Source organism: Canis lupus, chromosome 23, assembly GCF_011100685.1.
Source record: "Canis lupus familiaris isolate Mischka breed German Shepherd chromosome 23, alternate assembly UU_Cfam_GSD_1.0, whole genome shotgun sequence".
NCBI lineage: Eukaryota > Metazoa > Chordata > Mammalia > Carnivora > Canidae > Canis > Canis lupus.
Genome location: NC_049244.1, coordinates 51846849 through 51866051, shown reverse-complemented (window position 1 = coordinate 51866051; position 19203 = coordinate 51846849). Strand labels below are relative to the sequence as shown.

Sequence of the window (19203 nt, the reverse complement as noted above, 5' to 3'; positions counted from 1 at the left end):
AGGTAAACATGAAATCCCCGCAGAATGATTCCAGGAATGAAGTGCACAACTCAGACGTGACATGGGTCATTTCTGCTCCCAGGTTGTTGGCTAGAACTAGTCCTTGGCTCCACCCAACACAAGGGGCCGGGAAGTACAACCCTCCCATGTACTCAGAAGTTAGGTCAAAATATTTGATAAATGAATGACTATGGTTTAATTTGAAAGAAAATGGCAGATGGCTTAATCTGAAGTGACTTGGAAAGTTTCTGGTTGGAATTTAGATGCTTCAGAAGGTTAGCTCCTGGCAGCAAGGAGGGTAACTTAGAGTTTGTACACAGTAGATAAAGTACGAGAAGACTCTTCTTACAATTTTTTCCTTTCTATAGTCTTTTTAAAAAAGGATTTTATTCACTTATTTGAGAGAGAGAGAGCAAGCACGAGTGGGTAGGGGCGGGCAGAGGGAGAGGGAGGGACAGACTCTCCACTGATGCAGGGGGACCCCAGGACCCCAGGACCATGACCTGAGCTGAAGGCAGATGCTTCACTCACCGAGCCACCCAGGTGTCCCTTCCTTTCTATATTCTTTTTTTAAAAATATTTATTTATTTATTTATTTATTTATTTATTTATTTATTTATTCATGATAGACAGAGAGAGAGAGAGGCAGACACACAGGCAGAGGGAGAAGCAGGCTCCATGCCAGGAGCCCAACACGGGACTCGATCCCAGGACTCCAGGATCGCGCCGTGGGCCAAAGGCAGGCGCCAACCACTGAGCCACCCAGGGATCCCCTCCTTTCTATATTCTAATCAACATTCAGGCCCCAACCTTTTCACCAAAAACATAACCCCTTTCCACACAGAAACTTAAAAAAGAAGTCCAATAGTGTTAGGCGGTAGAATTGAGCATTTTTATATTTTGGGGAATGGGGTAATAAGGAAACTGTAATATGAAGCTGAAACCCATTAGCAAATAAGTCCTTCTGTGTCTTCTTTAGGTTTTTGGTCACGTGGGTATTAATTTCTATTTTTTTCCCTACATCGAATGCTTTACACCGTTTGAATAACAGTTTTATTTCAGGTGTCTGATTTTATTTTTACCCACTCATGCCTCTGTTCATTCCCTTTTAATTTTATCTATTTTTACTCACAGGAAGGAAAATGTTGACAAACCCTGAGGCATTCTTCTGGTGACTAGGCTGTAGATGGTCTCTAGCAAGAAGCTACTTGAAAAGAGCTCTTGGTACCTTTCCTTGAAACGACGGCAACAGAAAGATTTGCTTGGTGATATTACATTTCCTCCTTGGTTCTTTGAGTGCCAGAGAAGCCAGCTTGCTGGAGTTGTCGTTAAAGTTCATGAAAGGCGTGTTGCCGCGTGTTAGATGCCCAGTCCGAGGTAAGCATTAAGAAATATACTGGATTTTAACCTTAAAGGCTGTACACTTAAGAAAAAGATATGGGGTACATTACAGACCAGGGTAATAAACAGAATAATTCATGACTCCCTGAGGGGGTTGGGCTTTTTTTTCCAGGGGGCAAGTGAACAGGAACAAAATGCCTCTCAAGCCCTTGAGGGAAGAATGTATTGTGCAGCTAATTCTCATGGGCACAACTACTACTTTATTCAATGGGAAATTGTATTTTTTCATTCGACATCTGTTTTATCACTCTTCTCTCCTTAATCATCTCTTTTTTCAACATTGCAGACCATTTAATCATATTCCAAGCATGGAAAAACAATTGCTGGCGATCAATGATTTGTATCCTCCCTGTCTTGATCAGCAGTGGGGAATTAATAATAAACTAGTTTACGGAGCATGAGGACATTGTTCCAACTGGTTACTGGGCGACGGGATAGTGTAGATGCATCACAATGCAGCTCAAAGCGAGATTTTGGTATTTTGAGACCCTTTTTTTAGTGTAGACAGGGAAAAATTTTAGCAGATTTCTTGAAAATGCTTCAGTCTTATCCTTCAGAGCAACGGGTGCAAATTGGGGCAGAATGATGGTCATACGTATGGTAGTGACTTAATACCTGCCCCGTGCTAGGGGCTCTGCCAAAATGCTGCTCCTCTGTTACATTTATTTATTTATTTATTTATTTATTTATTTATTTATTTATTTATTTGTTTGTTTAGGAATACTTTATTATTCTCAATTTACAGATGAGAAAACTGAGACTTTCAGGCATGAGGTAACTTGCCTAAGGTCACGTAGCTAGTGAATTTTCTGGGTTTTGAGTTCTGGCATTTATGACTGACTCTAAAACTGCTTTCTTTCCTATATTTCTCTTGTATTGCTCTGGAATTCCCAAAAAACAATTTTGCGTGAGGATCTAGGTTTCTGAAATCAGACAGAATGATTAAGCCAACACTGTCAGGACTTCTGTTCGTAAGTCACATGCTTCAGACTTTCAGCTGCTGACACTGGAGGGTGTCTGGATCTGGGTCAGAAGGCAGGATTCTAGGGGCGCTTAGCTGGCTCTGTTGGTTGAGTGTTTGACTCTTGGTTTTGGGTTTGGGTCATGGTCTCAGAGTCCTGGGACTGTGCCTAGCTTGCAGTCTGCTTGTCCTTCTCCCTCTGCAAATCTTCATGGCTCTCACACTCTCACGCTCTCATTCTCTTGCTCTCTCAAATTAATAGATAAAAAAAATCTTAAAAAAAAAGGAAGGCGGGATTCTAACACTTTCTCTACCCCCCATGGATTGGCTGGATGACCTAAACAAATCAACTTTTCTGGAGAGGACCTTTGGTGTTTTTACCTGAAAAATGACAGGAATGATCTTCATCTATCTCCCTTACAAGCAAATGAGGGAACGTTCATGAAAATGTTTGAGAAGAACACACACACACGCACATATATGCATATATAATGGAGGCATTAAATTTACAAGTATTTATTTGTTGAGGTGCAGAAGTGGTGTCCAAGCAGAAATTTCAGAATGATCCTCTATCCTAATTCAAAGCCAACCAACCAAGAGCAAACCAGCAGACATCAGCAACTCCCTGCAGAGGAAGGAAGACGATGTTGAGCGGCTGGCTATGACGCCCTGGCTCAGTCTACCCACCATTTTCTACTACTCAGACCAATTACAATCACCCAAATTTCATCTTCCAGTTTCAGTCTTCCCCTGTGGCATCATATGCTATCTCAGGCCGTTTGGGCTCTGGGACTCTTACATACACTTTGGGCTGTTGCTACCTCTAAGTGGGAAAGATGATCAGCACAGTCCCTGCTATCTTTGCTGGTAGAAGATGGAACCTCCTGGAGTCTTCTAGACTTCCCAAATAACAGTGATGTTTAGCCCTTTGTGTGGTGAACGGACTTCTCTCAGAGAAGCTATGCCTCTCCTTTCGCATGGCACATCAGTTCCCCCCTCATCTGTTTCTTCCGGAGTCATCGTCTGCCGTTTCCCACCTCTGACTTTCTGCTCCAGAAACACTGCACCACCTTTGGTTCTGTCTGTGCCTTTGCTGCTTCCCTTGCCTGGAGACCCCCTTTCTTGGCTTGGCCCCTTTCTCCCCCTGGTGTGCTCCAGGTTACTCTTCTGGATTTAATTTCAGTATCACTTGTCCCAGGAAGTTGTTCTTGACTCCCTACTTCGTCTCCTGCTGCTCTCCAAGCAGAAGTTTCCCTCATCTATCTCCACAGTGCATTGAAATGATCTCTTCATATTCTCTGTCTTCCTAAGTCATATATTCCTTCAAAGAGGATAACGTCTTTCTCACCCTATGTCCTTGATGTATAAGAAGTGCTGAAAATGTTGGTCACATGAATTTCTTTATTTAATTTGATATATTGAAATTAGAAAAATCTTTTCTTAAGCAATAGTTTCGGGTGCCTCTATGTCCAGCCAGTCAAAAGATTTCTGTGAAAGCAGTTATTTTCAGTAATTTTTTTTTCCTCTCCAGGGTGCATGCCACCCCCACCTGCCGAAGACAGGATTGTTATAAACCTCTTTCTGATTGGGAAAAGATGAAAGAAGACGATTTTGAAATTATTTAACTGAAAAATCCTATAAGCATAGAAATCTACCTGGATTAAGTCTGAAATGAGGCATATGCCTTGAGACTGAGAACACGGGACCTGGTTATGACTTGAATTTGTATATTAAGGGACAGAGGATGAGGAGCACAGATACTCGAAGACCTCAAGTAGTCTTCCTCCTGCGGGTCCCCGGGCGACGTCGATAGCGCGGGGCCCTTGGTCTGTCTGTGTTAGGACAGCCGTGTCGGAGCCGAACCCCTGTGTCTATGGATCTGTCCTATTTCCGTCTGAATACATCAACATCTCTTCCTCTGATACTTGGGTTCGGAAGTTCTCCTTTCGGTTTCCTGGGTTTAAGACCATATCTACATAGAAAAAAACATATTAAAATGATTATTTGGGTATAAGTAAGTCCCTAAGCCTCTTTTCATCAGTTAGAACGAAAGTGCTGGGTTGCAAGATGGGCCGGAATGAGCCAGCTAATCGCCTGGACTCTTCGCCATGCTGTGTGCGGAAAGGACGGCCTAAAGTTTTTGCACTAAGACGTTCATCCCTCCTTCTTCTTGCTCTTTGATTTTTCTTCTTGTTCTGTGCTAAAGCTGCCTGCCTTCCCCCTTCTCCAAAACCGTATTTCACACTTGAATACACTTTCTTCTCTGCTTTTAAAATTTTTGGTAATCAGATGATGATTTTATAGTCCTGATTTATGTTTTAGAAGTTACTTTTCCTAAGTATCCCAAATGAGATCTATTTGGCCCCTGCTGCAGACCAGATGCTGGTCAGGTCTGGCTGAGCTATTGATTTAATCCTGTACATTTTCATAATTGGTAGGAATCAGTTTTCCCTTTTATTCTAACATTACAGATTTGTAACAATATGTGAAACAGGCTTCATTCTTTCATGTATGGTATGGCCTTAATAAACATTTAGTAGTTTCCTGCAAGAGCATCACATACATTAAGATGCAGGCCTTTCATTTTGTTTTCTGTTTTTAGTAAACGAATTGGGTTAATAAGAGAGATTTTTTTTTTTTTTAAGAGAGATTGTTAAAAAAAAAAAAAAAGTGGGGGAGGAGGGCATGGGGAACCAAGAATGTATATTTTCCTTATTGAGTCTTTTCATTCTTGGTATGCATCCGACTTTTTTCCCATCTTTGAAATTCTCTTTAAGATGGCATTCTCTTGGGAAGCTCATCATGAGCTTTATTAGGAATTTCCTAGGTTGAGGCAACCCCAACTTGTGTCTAATTTTAAAACGGATAGTTTCAACCTTCAAGTTTACTTGGACTGGCTAGACTTGGCAATGAGTTTGGAGATGGGCTTTTCTTATGGCAAATTTTCTCCTGGGTGGGTGTTAGAGCCATGAACTTGTAGAGAGAAGACCTAGATTGAATCATTGCTCTACTACTCATTTGGGACATGAACTTGGACAAATACCCGAATGGTGTTGAACTTCAATTTTCTATCTGTAAAATGAAAATCATCATTTTTACCTCTGGCTTATTCTGCAGATTAAAATGAGGCTGAGGCAATTCATATATATGGCAGTCCCACACCCGGTGCTAATTTCATGGGCATTAAAAATATTAATTTCCCCCTATCTCATTTGTTTCCCTCACTGATGCTGTGCCTCTCCTGCATGGGAACAGGTTGGCCCATCGCTTACTGTACATACTGAATGAGAAAGGCATGATGCCACAGAAACATGATCATGTCTAGGAGGTAAAAAATCACACTTTGAAACGTGGGGTGCGTCTCTTCTTCACATTGCGAGACCTTAGAACCCCGGCCTGTGCATTGACCTGAAAGCTTACCCTGAAAAATCAGCTTGTTGTATGAGATTAATACAGATTTTTAGGATTGTAAAGCAGTCTCAAGGTGGTTTAGACAGAAGCCCTCATTTTTAGCTAAGGAAATTCAGGGCCATAGAAGTGAATGAGTTGCCCAAGGTTGGTTATATGAGCATTAGATAGTTTACATAGGAAAGAATTTTTGAAAATAACAGTGGGTGGTAGATAGAGCCTCTGTAAGACCAGGAGCAATTTCCATATTGCACTGGTGGAGGAATCCTCTGGAGACCCAGCTGTTGCTACCTGGGGCCCAGGTGTTAGAGCTGACTGCTCGGGACCCCAGCACTGAGCCTGTCCTATTGCCTTGTCTGGAAGCTGGATGACTTCCTACCAGGCTCCATCCCCTGTCTGTATGAGTTTCACATGGAGAATTCTTTTTTCTTATCTGTATCTTGTCATTTGAAATATATCTCATTGGATCCAGAGTAACTAAAAGCCCCAAGCCTAGGCCATGGGCCTGGGCCTAGCACCAAGGGAGGCCAGGAGAATCAGTTTCTGGCTTCTATCTTGGCAAGTGATCCTCCTACGGTGGGAAATTCCCCAACTGGAAACCATACTGGTCAGTTCAAATGGGCATGAAATGTTCATCACATTAGAAGGTCCAGAACTGGGGCCAGGTGGCCATCTGGTGCTTCCTTTACTATTCTAAAGTGGTTCTTCATCAATATAGGGCCAACCCTGGTTTCAAATGTGACACTCACATTTCGGTAAAAAATATTAAATGTGTCAGGGCTCTGCAGTCCTCCTCTGGGGGCATCACTGAATATCTGTGGAATCTCAGTAGAGAACATATTAATCTCCTCCAATTGTATGTGTCTTTCTAGGATATTAAAATGCAAATAGATTTAGATAAATGATCAATGTTGCATATGAAAATATGCTTGGGCTTTTCTGCAAGCTTGTCTATACAATAGCTTTCTCATTGCCCAATCTTTTGATTTGTGTGGGTCAGAGGTAGGATTTACTTGCACAGGTTGCCCATCTTAAGGTGCCCTGCAGTTTTGGGAAATCAAGGAGAAAGGGAGGAGCCAATGACCTCTGAGCCATCAAATCTGATGTTGATCCAAGGTGGGTTACTAAATGCATAGTTTGCTAGCACATAGAGGACGGAAACTGATCCCTAGGACCTGCGTGAATTTGCGAAGTGGGAACTTTGTGTGTTTAGACTTACCGGGAACGGCCTTGAGGTGCAGGTGAGATACAGGATACGTGCGTTATTTGTATTCTACTTCAGTTTCCATGGTGACTTAAGCTTGAGAGTGAATAAGGATAAAGAGAGAGAAAAGGGAATGTAGAGGAAGAGAGAGGCAAGTAGACACTCTGGAGTATTACTGGCCTCTCCTATTCATTTGGAATATGAGTATAAAAAACATTAGAGCTGTGTTCTGGGTACAGATGGGAATTTCTTCATTCTGTAATCTTTGCATATTTCTTTTGTGCCGGGCATAAGAAACTACACATTTATTGATACCGTTCTGTGTACTGGGAACTATGCTGGTTCTTCATACCATTTTCTATTTAACCATCGCAATCTTCCCAGGTGAAAATCGTTATACCTTTTCATAAGCCAGGTTGTACTTTTTTTCTAGATCACTAAATTATAGCAAATGGATTCTCAGGAAGGTTAATGATTTGCCCAAGTTAAATTGCAGAGCTGTCCTTGCTTTTTATTTCCTCCACCCGCCCCCCGCCCCCCGCATGTCACACTATCTCTCATGAGTCCCACAGAAAGAAGCTTGTTTAAATGGGGACCGGGAGAAGGGGCCACATTGAAGATGGCATTTAATCTGGATCTTGAAAAAAGAGTAAGAGGTCACCAAGGAAAACAAGAGGGGAAAACTACTTGGAGCACAGAGAACATGAGGCATGAAGCCAGGGCCTTATGTGTTAGGCTAAAGAGCTAAAGCTCTGCCCTGGGTAATGAGATTAATAAGCAGGCAAAGGATATGATCACATGTTTTAAGCTGCTATTTTGCCTAATAGCCAAATGAAATAATTAGAATCCTATCTGGATCATGAATTAGAAATTCTGGAACTCTGATGCAAAGTGATAGCCTGATATGCCATTGGCTGGGATGAGCTCTGCTACCTTGGCCAGTGGAGGAAGGCCACGTTGTCCTGCTGCTGTTCGTCAGCCTCCCTCTGGTGCTTTTCAACACCTTCCCTGTGTGCAAGATAGAAGCCAAGGAACAGAACAGACTTAGTTCACTTGTGAACTAGTGATTATTAGTTAATACATTTTGTGAACATGGGCATAATAAAAAAAAAATCTCCAAATACTTCATTTTCCCCGAGTTTGACATATTAACATCCCTAAAAATAACATGGGATCGTTAAGGGGGAAAATATGAACTCAGCCCGCTCCTGGCTCTTGGCCAGTACAACACTCGCATGAAGTGCGGGGAGACTGGCTTGCACCAGCGGGACTCTCTTGTCCAAGTCGGCCTGGCACTGACATTAGGCTCCTCTCATCACTCTTGGGAGCGAAGTCCGCATCCACGTCCACCTCACGGTCTGGGTTAGAAGAAGGTGGATTTACTTTTAAAAGGTGTCAGCTTTTCACTGGCTTCTCAGGGCTTTGTGGCAATATTGCAAGATTCCCGGGCTAGCCGTAGACTCACAATACCTTGATTCCTCCTCTGTGGTTTGTAACTTCTTTTTCTCCCTTCAAAAAGTAGAAGAGACGGATACTTGGAAATAAAAATAAAAAGACTCATCAGAATACTTGGAATTGCCTTGACCATTCTGACCCCTGCTATGGTGCGTTTTTTTTCACGTGGCTATCTTGGACGTCATCTCTGAGAAGGCACAATGACCAAGTCCCCAGCTCCTAGACCAGCCTCCCCCACAGGGGCCCCTCTCCCCTGGCTGGGCCCCTCTGCGTGCAGGCAGCAGCTGGTGCACGGCTGCATTTTCCCCTCCTGGGTCATGCTGTAGTAGAAAAAGGCAGGAACCTTCTTGTTCCACTGCGATGGCTCTTGGTTTCTCATCAGGAGACTTGAAACTCAGACTTCTGAGAACGACAGGCTTCTGTAGAGACTTGCAGCAAAGTGTCTTCCTCAAGAGATAGTACGACCATACTAGTCTGGGTGAAGTATTTCAGTTGGGCCACTTGCCAGAAAATTCCATGCCCAGTGGCAAGTGGTGAGAAGTCTTGGCTGGGAGTTAGGGAACTTTGGTCTAGGTCTAGCTTTGCCGTTCATTAACTCTGTGAAGCGGGTTGTTCTCACTTCTGGCCCTTATTTTTTTCCTTTATATTGACAATACTTAATGTATGTCTGAATCTTTATGTGGAAATGATTTGGAAACACTACAATAGTACCCCCTTATCCATGGTTTTGCTTTCCAGGGCTTCAGGTACTTATGGTCAACCACGGTCCAGAAGCAGATGATCCTTCTTCTGATATAATATCAGAAGCTAAAATAAATAAATAAATAAATAAATAAATAAATAAATACCATCAGAAGCTCCGTAGTCCTACACCACTGGCCTCACTTTAATTCATCATATCGGCATTCTGTCGTCTCACACCAGCATTAGAAGAAGGAGGATGAATGTAGCACAATAAGATATTTCAAGAAAAGGAGCGAGAGACACACACACTTTTTAGTACAGTATATTGTTATAATTGTTCTATTTTATCATTAGTTTTTGCTATTCATCTCTTACTGTGCCTAATTTATAAATTTTAAATGTAAATTATAAATTTTATAAATTTATAATTTAATATAATTCATTAATTTTATAAATCTAAAATTTATAAAATTTATAAATTTAAATTTTATCATTTAAGTACGTATGTATAGGAAAAAAACAACACACATAGGGCTCAGTACTGATGTGCAACTTCAGGCATCCGCTGAAGTCTTGGAACATATCCTCTGTGGATTATGGGGGGGCTACTGTATTTTATCTAATCCCTGTGAAGATACGTCTTGTTATGTTCATTTAATAGATGAAGAAACAAACTCTTCAGTCTTACCCAAGTTTATGAGAACCGTTGAGAGGCCAGATTAAAAAAAACAGAAATTTTCAGTTTTTCCGTTATTCCATTCATTTACTCAAAATTATGTATTGAGTGCCTACTGTGTACATGAGGCTCTGAGGACAATACCATGGTGCGTCAGGAGTAACTCCACTTCTCAGGAGCTTATCATTAGGAATCACATCAGATTGCCCTATAAAATGAGGAGGCACATTAAATTAGGGTTTCACAAATTAGCCGGCTCAAAAAAGTCCTGTGGGGTGTGTGCAAACACATACAGATTCCAGGGTTCTGCCCTCGTCCTACTGAGTCAGACTCTCCAGGGGAAGGCGTCCCATAGTCTGTATATGTGACATGAGTCGCCCAATGACAGTAATGAACAGACCAGCTTGAGAAGCCCTGGACTAAATAAGACCCAAGTTCTCTTCGTTCAGTGCAATGTTCCTCGTCCCCGTTTTCACGGAATCATCAAGGGGATCTTTGCAAATGGGATTGCCGGGACCCCATCTGTAGAGACTAGGATGTGTGTAACCGGTCATGCTAGTGTGCATCCAGAGTTGAGGGCCGTTGTTTGTAGCCCTTCATCCAGGGTCTCAGGCCTATTTGGGGAGAGCTGTTCCCTCTAGATGAAGGGGCGCACTCAACCCCACATTACCAGGCTGTGAACGTTGGAAGATACTTGGAAGTGTTGTGGCATCTAAGGTATACCTGATTCTTATTCTTTATTAGGATAACTTTCTAACGCAGTGGGAACCAGCCTCTGAATGCTTCTTTTCGGTGTCTTTTGGCCTGTAATAATCACTGCTTGGTTTTATTTGATCAAGCTATTTAATCATTTAGCATCTGTCTAACCTAGCGTCACAGTAGTTGATCCTGAGAACCCTCAGCCTACTTCTGAATAGGTCTCACTGCAGCGGGGATATGGCTATTCGGGAAAATGGTGTTGTGCCTTTCCTCCTTTCAAATCCAGAAGGAGTCTGCGAGAGAGTGGGGAATTTAATATTTCACTTTAGTGTGTTTTGAAGGTAATTTGTAAACCCAATTCCATCAATAAAATGGCCTGCTCCAGTGACTGCTGCTTCCACCTGTTGATATCTGATCTGCAAGCGACTCCCTGAGGTCACGGGGACCAACCTGCACCTGGCTCAGTGGCCAGGTGCTCCTGGAAGTGGCCTTTCTTGCGGGTAACACATTTGCTCTGGAATGTTAATCGCTTTTCACAGGGCTCAACATTTGGATCGCCTGGCCCCAGTCAGGTACCTGGAAGTCACACTACAGCCCCCTCAGGTTGGAACAGGAAGCAGGTCGGGAGCTTTGAGATGCTCTTGGGCTGTGGTTGACATGCGGCCGTCTGACTGAGCACTGTTCCTCCAAGTCCCCCAAGGTTCTGAGGTCCCTCCTTCCCAGTTCTCTGGGAAATGAAGAAAACTGCCCATCTCCCTCTTTTCTTCCTGTTCATGTGTTCATGGGTAGGTCAAGCTGGATCCGAAGTGACTTGTCCCCTTTTTTCTCTCCATTGACATTAAGGGCCATTAGGTTGTAAACCAATAATGACCGTGGTAACCATTGGTCCCAAAAGATTTAAAAAACCTTTAGCCTGGCGGGGAACTGAGGTAGCCACACCGACAAGCCCCCCGGTAGACTTAGGTCACGCGAATGCTTATGGGTTGGTAAGCGAGGAGGTTAGGGGGCTGCAAACCTCGAAGCTCGTCAAGGTTAAGCAGCACCGGGCTCCAGCTAGTGCGCCGGGCCCAACCCCACGCAGGTGGAATGACATCGCCCGGCTGGAGTTTCATTTGTGGGCCTGTGAGTGAAGGGTGCGAGGCAGATGCGGTGATTAGGATTTCATTTCTGGTTGAAGCCACCGCAGCGATCACGGACCAGCAGGGGAAGCTCAGGCTTGCTGGCGGGGTTAAGTAGGGTGTGGCTCCGAATTTAATACAAAGATTTGAAACAAAAGAAACCACCACCACCGCCGCCGGGGCAGAAACTCACTCAAGGCCCGTAAGGAAGCCTCGTTCACGTTGGTTCGGCTGGTACGTGCCTTCCCACCTTGCTTAAGGTCACCGGTTCCCTCCCGTCCATTCTTTTGTTCATACATTTATTGAGTTTTAGATGCTGGGAGTCAGCAGCGAACAGAGCAGCAAAACCCCTGCTGTTGAGGGGGCAGGTAACCAACTGCTAAGAAAGCAGCGGGTGTGTGGGGCTGCGACAAGCAAGGAGGACCGGGGTAGGGAAGGAGGAAGTGATGGAGGGCGCCACCGGACAGAGGTCGGGGAGGTCCCCCTGGACGGGTGACATGTAAGCAGGGCCTTGAAGGACGGAAGGAAATGCATCCTTGGATACGTGGGGAAGAGCTTCCCAGGCAGAGGACACGGCGAGATTCAGGGGCGTCAGGGAGGGAGCACCCGCCGAGGAAGAGCGCGAGAGCCCGAGTGGGGGGCCCGGAGGGGGCCCGGAGGGAAAGCAGTGGAGGGTGCGCCTGGGTGGGGGGGGGTGCCTGGGGGAGGCTTGGACAGGCAGTGGGGGGCGTAATCTTTGTGATGTCTTAAAATGTTCCTTCCGGCTGTTGTGTGGGGTCAGCGTGGAAGGTTAGGGATGCAGCAGAGAGGACGCTGCGGCAGTAACGTTCGCGACACGTGGCGCTGGCTGGGATGCCGTGGTCGGGTCGAGGTGCCCGAGCGCCTGGATTCCGGGCACACTTTGGGGGTGCAGCCGACGGGGCTCGCTGACGGGTGCGTGAGAAGGAAGGAGCCAGGCACGTCTCCAGGCGGGTAGCGTGAGCATCTGGCCAGATGTAAATGCCATTTACGGAGATGCGAACGACGAAGAGCAGCTGTGCGTGTGCGTGTGCGTGTGTGTGTGTGTGTGTGTGTGTTGTCTGGTCTTAGACACGGGAAGTGTGGATCCTCAGCGGCCTTCCAGGTGAAGATGTTGAACAGGAAGTCGGGAAAAGGAGCCTGGAATTCAAGGGAGAGCTTGAGGCTCGAGGTGTCGATTTGGGGACGGGCGGTGTAAAGAGGGACGTTCTCAAGTTAGGGGACCAGAAGGGGTCCCATGGGGGCAGGCGTGGAGGAGCCTGAGGCTGCTGCAGGGGCGGCCTGCACTTCGCTGGCATCTGCAGGTTGTGGGGCGACGGGAGGGGGGCCCTCAGGAGAGGCGCCCAGCGTGGTCAGAGGGCCGGGGCAGGTGTGCAGAGGCCGGGAACAGGTCAGGGGCAGGACATGGCCACGTGTCACCCGAGTAAGGGAAACCGGGTAGAGCCCCGCCGCCCTCGGGGCGTGCAAGTCAGCGCGGAGGCCACTTGCGAGCGTGGGGACAGGGTTCCAGCGAGCCGGCCTGCCGGGCCACAGGCCCTTCCCGGGAGCTGTGGGTGGAGCAGAGGACAGTGCTGAGCCGGGGGGCTGCGGCCGTCACCACGCCTGCCCTCCCGGTGCCCGCGGCCCGCCCCGCCTGTCCTGGGATCCACGGTCCCCGCCGCACCCAGCTGCTGCCCGGCCAGCCCCAGCCCCCCGGGCGCCTGCCGTCAAGGGGGCGCGGGTCCTGCTGAGGGGCCACATGCACTTAATTGAGGCTTCTGGGGCTTTGGCCACGATTAGGTTGTAATTCTTGTTTACGGGACAGTGTTTGCCCCCTTTTGCTCTGTGCCGCTGAGGCCTGAAGCTTCCCCCTTACCAAAAACGTGGCGTGTGCAGGACTCCCTAGCCGCTCCCTTTGTCACTTCCGCTTGGTATTTTGACACTTGAGACTTTCCGACAGTGCAAGACTGCGCCCTCGCAGTTGCCCACGCGCCATCACCGTTTCCCGCGGCGCCTCCCCGGGGCTGTCGGTCGGGAACACGTGCTTTTGCCCCGTCTTCTTATCCTCTTCCGTACGCCAGGTGAGCACAAGCGGAAAGTCTTATCCAACTGACCTGAGGATATTTGCACATTATTATTATTATTAGCAACTCATTCTATTTATTGAGCACCCACGAGCACGAGTTATCCTGCCACATACATCCCCCCGCCACTGCCTTTTGTAAGAGCCTTCCTCCAAATTCCTGTGCTGTTAAGGCAGAGGAGTGGGTGAGTTGACTTTGCAAGGAGGCCAAGTCTGGAAACATCTCTGTTCTCTCTTCCTTCCCTTCTTCCCCCTTCCCTTCCCACTCAGACCGTGAGTCTTTGGAGCAGGGCGCATGGGTCAGGCTTCACTGTGCACCACTCACCCCAGAGTCCTCCTCTCCCCTACCTCCCATCAGGTCTCCCTCTCGTCTGTACCTCGGGGTACTGGGTGGTAGGTGGGGACCCAGTGAGAAAATACATCTACCTGATGTACTTGCAACCGGGTGGATTGGTTGCGGCAAATGCAGGCCTGGGTGGAGCCCCCATCGGGAAGTTGAGGAGACTCCAGAGGGGGAAGCTAAGTCTAAGAGGAAAGGCCCGTTAGTGGGAAGGGAACAGACTGGAACGCAGCAGCCACCCTGGAGACAGTTTCCCAAACCCTGGTGGAGCGTTTGCAATGCCCCATGGATGGTTCCAGGGGGTGTTGAGTGGTTGAGCAAAAGGCATCAGATGAATCCCCCCCCCCCCCCCGCCCCCAGGAGAATCTCCAAGCTCGTTGTGGCTAACTCCATGCGCTCTCCTAGAGTGATCTTTTAAAGGAGAGTGTCCCGAGAGGGAGAAGGGCTCATAGGGGTGGAGTCCGGGCAGCGGGCCGATGGCCTGGGGGAAGGACACCTTGAGGCCCCCGCAGGACCCCGCCGCCCGCAATGAGACCGGATAGACAGCTGCAGTAGCAGGTGCACGGGGAGAGCCGTGAGGGTGAGGCTTCCGTTGAGTTTCCGGCTCTGACGTCGCAGAAGGCCACAGAGGGGTGCTGGGGCGGGAGCCCGCATGCCCAGTACCGGGGTGCGCATACATCTCAGCTCTGCGGCTGCCTCCATGGACGCCCACCCTACGTGGGAGGGAAACAGATTCCCTGGGCTTGGGACGGGCACTGATGCAGGGCGTGGGCTCTGGGAATCAGCGCAGTGGGGCTTGGGTTCCCGTCCCTGCCCCAGAGGGGGCGGCCACCAAGGAGACAGCGTTAGAGCGCTCCCGAAGCCTACAGCGCATTAGAGCCTTCCCTGAAACCTACAGTGCGTTAGAACCCCCCCTAAAGCCTACAGCATGTTAGAGCCCTCCCAAGGCCTACAGCACTTTAGAGCCCTCCCAAGGCCTACAGCACATTAGAGCCCTCCTGAAGCCTGGACCTCCATCTCTGTGCGCAGGTGCCATGGCTGAAGCTGAGCTGCTGGGGCAGCAGCCCCACCTGGTTCTTGACCGATGCCTGGGCTGCCGCCTCCTGCAGGGCCACCTGGTCTGCGCTGCCCAGGCTTGCCTGCCCGCCCCCCCATCCCGCCCCCCCAGCGCCTGGTCCCCGCGGTGCAGGCCTTTCTGGAGCCCATCGCCTCCCAGGGTCCAGAGGGCAACATAGCTTGCGGCGACCCCTGCCCTGCCCCCGACCCTGTGGGCCGCTGGGAGGTGCCCCAGGCGCCCCAGAGCTCCCAGGGCCGCATTTCCCTGCGTCGGGCCTACCTGGGCAGAGGAGAAAGGGAGCCAGCGGGAACCTGCTTACTGTCCTGCGACCTGGCGCCCCAGCCGTCAGGGTTGGGCCGGGCTGCTTCCCCAGGTTCAAGTATCAGGAGGGAGGCGTCGCAGGCCAGGTGGGAGGGAGACAAGCAGAGAAACCCTGGCTGTGGTTTTTAAAAAAAAAAAAAAAAAGAAAGAAAGAAAGCAAAGTTCCTGCCTTTCTTTCCTGCGTGAGAAAAACTATTTAAACTGGCACAAAATATATTTAAGAAGCATATTCTTAGAGTTCCTTAGAAAAATACCCTGTGTTTTCTGGCAGCAGCAAAATGTATCCTTAATAGAATTCATATGGGGCCTTCAGTGATCGCACTGTTTGGAGAGGAGCCAGATAGTAAGTAATTTAAACATCACAGGAAATTAAATTTTAGAATTCAATTTTGCATAAAGTTTTCTGTAATGAAAATGTCACACATAAATTATGAAGTCTGATTATATTCTTTTTTGACTTTTTAATAAAATAATAGAGGTACTTGACAGTCAAGAACAAATGCATATTTTATGTGAATAGTATTGCGTTCAACCAACGTCCTCTGGAAATAATGGAACAGATGTTAACACTGCTCTATCAGCTATCAGGTGCTCTGTTAAACAGCTCCAAACACAAGTATTTATTAAAAAATGCTAACGGGGTTGTCTTTTAGGGTTATCTAATTGTAGGCTTAAAATGTAGATGGTTAATGTAATTAATTATACATGTAGAATTATATAGTCAGGCTGTAATTTATTATATGTATGCATATATAAATTATATAATATTCTGTTGTAAATTAATTTAATATGGGCACAGGGAATGACTTCTTGAAAATATTAAATAGTTCATAATGTGGTTATAAATCAAAACTAATCTGAATTTCCACTTAATTTTGAATTTTGAGAAGGAGGATGCTTTAACTCACTGTAGGGGACTTTGGGGGTGCTGATTGTGTTTTAGATTAAATCCACAGCCTGTAATTATTTTTAATAATATTCAACTAAAAAAAATGCCCCAAATAAAAAGCCTGAGCACTCTTAATTTGTTTAAGGCCAAGCAGCATTTTTCTTCAAAGGGTAAAAATATAATGAACGTTTATTTTGAAAATTGACCTCCTCCATCATAACCCCAAGGCCCCAAGCGGGTCCTTCTCCGGGGGCTTACGGTGAGCTCTTGCTGAATGCGGCAGGGATGACCCTGCTCTCGCGGAGGGGAGAGAAGTTCTGCCCTACGGACGTCCGCCTAAGTATTTCCTTCTTTGAATCCTGTTACGACTTTCCCTATAAGCTCTGTGTTGCGGGGAGGGGTCTGCACACATTTTAAATTCTAAAAGCCCAACGAGGCTTTCTTACTTAATCAGAGTGGCACAAAAATGTGGGCCAGGCCGTTTGTCCAGGAGCTCGTGTCTTCTTTTGGAAAGTAGGCCATGTCAGTTCACAGTGGAAGGAAGATGAAGACGGTGCCTTCTATGACTTCCAAGGCGGGTTCTTCAGACATGGGCACCTTTTTGTTTTTATCTGCCTTTTTAAGAGAACAATGGCTAAGGTGACCAACTTGTCCCCGTTTGCCTGGGACTCTCCTAGTTTTAGCACAGAAAGTTTCATGTCCTGGGAACCCTCCCGGTCCTGTGTACACTGAGATAGTTGGTCACTCTGTCCATGACCCACAAAAGCTTACAAACCAAGACTTTAAACAGATTGAGGTACAAAGGCATGTGTTGCCTCCACAAAGGTGGCACGAAGAGACACGGGCCTGTGTTCACTGAGGCTGGGCTCCTGCCTCCTGGTTGTCCCCGCGTGCCAGGGAGCTGCCCCACCTTCACGGGTCCAGCCCTCAGATGCTGCACTCGGGCCCACGCGGACCAGGCTCCAGTCAAACACGGAAGGGAGCCCCTGCCTGTTTCGTCTGGGACGAGGTGTAAACAGGTGGGAATGTCCCTGGAGCGAAAGTCACCGGGATTTGGGGGGTGGCCTGTTGTGGCGCCTCGTGCCAGTGCAGGGACTACTGCCGTGAAGCGGGGTGCTGCCATGGGAGAAACCTGAAAGGCACGGCATTGGCTCAGTCGTCAAGGGCGGGTCTGGGAAAGTAGCCCCGGGAGCTGGCAGGATGACGACCCCTTAGGGGGTGGCCCGATGTTTAGGTAACCGGCTGCTCCGATAGGGGGGCAGGGGGAGGACCTCGCTGATGACCTTGCAGGGCCCCGGGACCCAGTGGGGACGCGGGCCTGAGCACTGCTGGGCAGGGAATGTTGAGACAGAGATGAACGAAGGAGAGAGGTAGTTTATGAGGCGGAAAGAAAGGTGGAGGGAGAATTTAACACTCAGGGCCTCGAAATCTGTAGGTTGGTTGTTTCTAGAACCCCGGCAATGAGAGATGGTGTTTCCAAAGGACTTGGAGGGGGAAAATGCCTCTTGGTGGGCTGATATGCCTCAGGGCGAGCACCGGTCAGTCCCTACCTCCCAGGGGGTCGCAGGCCTGATGGCAGGCGCGGCCGGTCGGGGTCGAGGGAGGGAGGCCTGCAGGGGAGGTCTGAGAACCACCTGCCGCGAAGTCCTCTGAGGGTGACTCGGGTCAAATGAAGTGACAGGCAAAGAGGGTCTCCAGAGAACTAGGGAAGTAAAGCCACCGGGAAAGGGGGTCTGGATATTCAGAACGTGGAGCACCCCGGGGGCGGGGGCGGGCAGTCAGGGCGCCGGAAGGGAGACGAGAAAGCCCAGAAGTCCCCCCCGGGGCCGAGCCCTTAGGGCCCACTTCAGATGTGGCCCAAGAATAAGGGAAAGAAGGAATCTTCTGGAGGAGGAATTTCAGAGCCCTGGAGGCAACGGAAGCCGCAGCTCTCCTGCAGGGGCCGAGTCCGCGTCTCCCCGTGCGGGGCCCCCGGGGGGGGGGGGGTGGTCCCCAGGCTGGACTCCAGAACCGCCGCAGCCCAGGGCTGCCGGGCGCCCCCATGCATCTCTTGCAGACGGCAGCATTTGCACCCACTGGGAGCAGCCCTGTGCACGTGCGCGGACGCCCAGGGGACCCGGGGGCCGTCTCTGTCTCGATCAAGACTTCAGGCCCCGAGAAGTCACATCCAACGGAATCTGACGGACAGACAACCGGACACCACCCAGAAAGATGAACTGTGAGTTGGACGCAGCAGCCGGGAGAGGTGTTGGCTCGTGTCCCTGGTGGAGGAGTTAACTGTCCCGTGGGGAGAAGCAAACAAAGACCTACTTGGCGACGAGCAGGGCGGGTTGGGGCCGGTGCGGGAAATGCCGAGCTGCTGCCCCAATGCCCGTTCCCGCTCCCCAGGGTCTGTGGGGGGGACGCGCCGGGCACAGGCCCCCTCCGGCAGGTGGCCGCCTCCTGCTTGGCACCTAGGTTCTCATTTATTCGCTCTCCCTTCAGACGGTGTTTCCTGACTTGCCTCGACATTCTAGAACCTGTCCCGCTCGGAACCTGCATCACTGCTTTCTCTGCCAGCAGACGCCACTTTGTTCTCCTCGTGGCGCTGCTGCCCGGCGTTTCGGGACCCAGACTTGGTTCCCATACATGCAACATCGAGCAGGCTTCTCCCCAGATCTGCGTGTCCTGCAAACACACTCTTGCTTTTGCATCCTTGCCCGTTTTGGAATTGAGTAGGCGAGCTCCATAGGAGTGTGAGAGGTTTCATTACCTCCAGAGCACTGTCTATTTTAAGCCTCCCCCATATTCATCAAGTGGGAAACTTGGTCTCAGTGAGCCTTGCAGCGAACGTGATGGGCCGGAATCACAAGTTTTCGGTTTTGAACCGCTTCCCCATAGCGTTACCCCTAAGGATTTCAGAAATTTCAT

The 19203-nt window shown here is 48.5% G+C and overlaps 2 long non-coding RNA genes across 3 annotated transcripts; both read right to left on the bottom strand.

The window, feature by feature from the left end:
* Positions 1-2855: 2855 nt before the first annotated feature.
* Positions 2856-7801, bottom strand: LOC111092020. 2 transcript variants are annotated; one of them, XR_005377279.1, is made up of 3 exons: positions 6990-7801; positions 4018-4334; positions 2856-2987 (listed from the first exon to the last, which is right to left on the bottom strand). It is a non-coding gene; the product is annotated as an uncharacterized LOC111092020 (long non-coding RNA). The 2 variants fall into 2 exon arrangements; XR_005377278.1 differs by having other exon boundaries at positions 2873-3911.
* A 4534-nt stretch (positions 7802-12335) lies between these two features.
* On the bottom strand, positions 12336-18713 carry LOC111092021. Its single transcript, XR_005377280.1, has 6 exons — positions 18604-18713; positions 16740-16908; positions 15363-15520; positions 14113-14211; positions 13480-13717; positions 12336-12764 (listed from the first exon to the last, which is right to left on the bottom strand). It is a non-coding gene; the product is annotated as an uncharacterized LOC111092021 (long non-coding RNA).
* Positions 18714-19203: the final 490 nt, after the last annotated feature.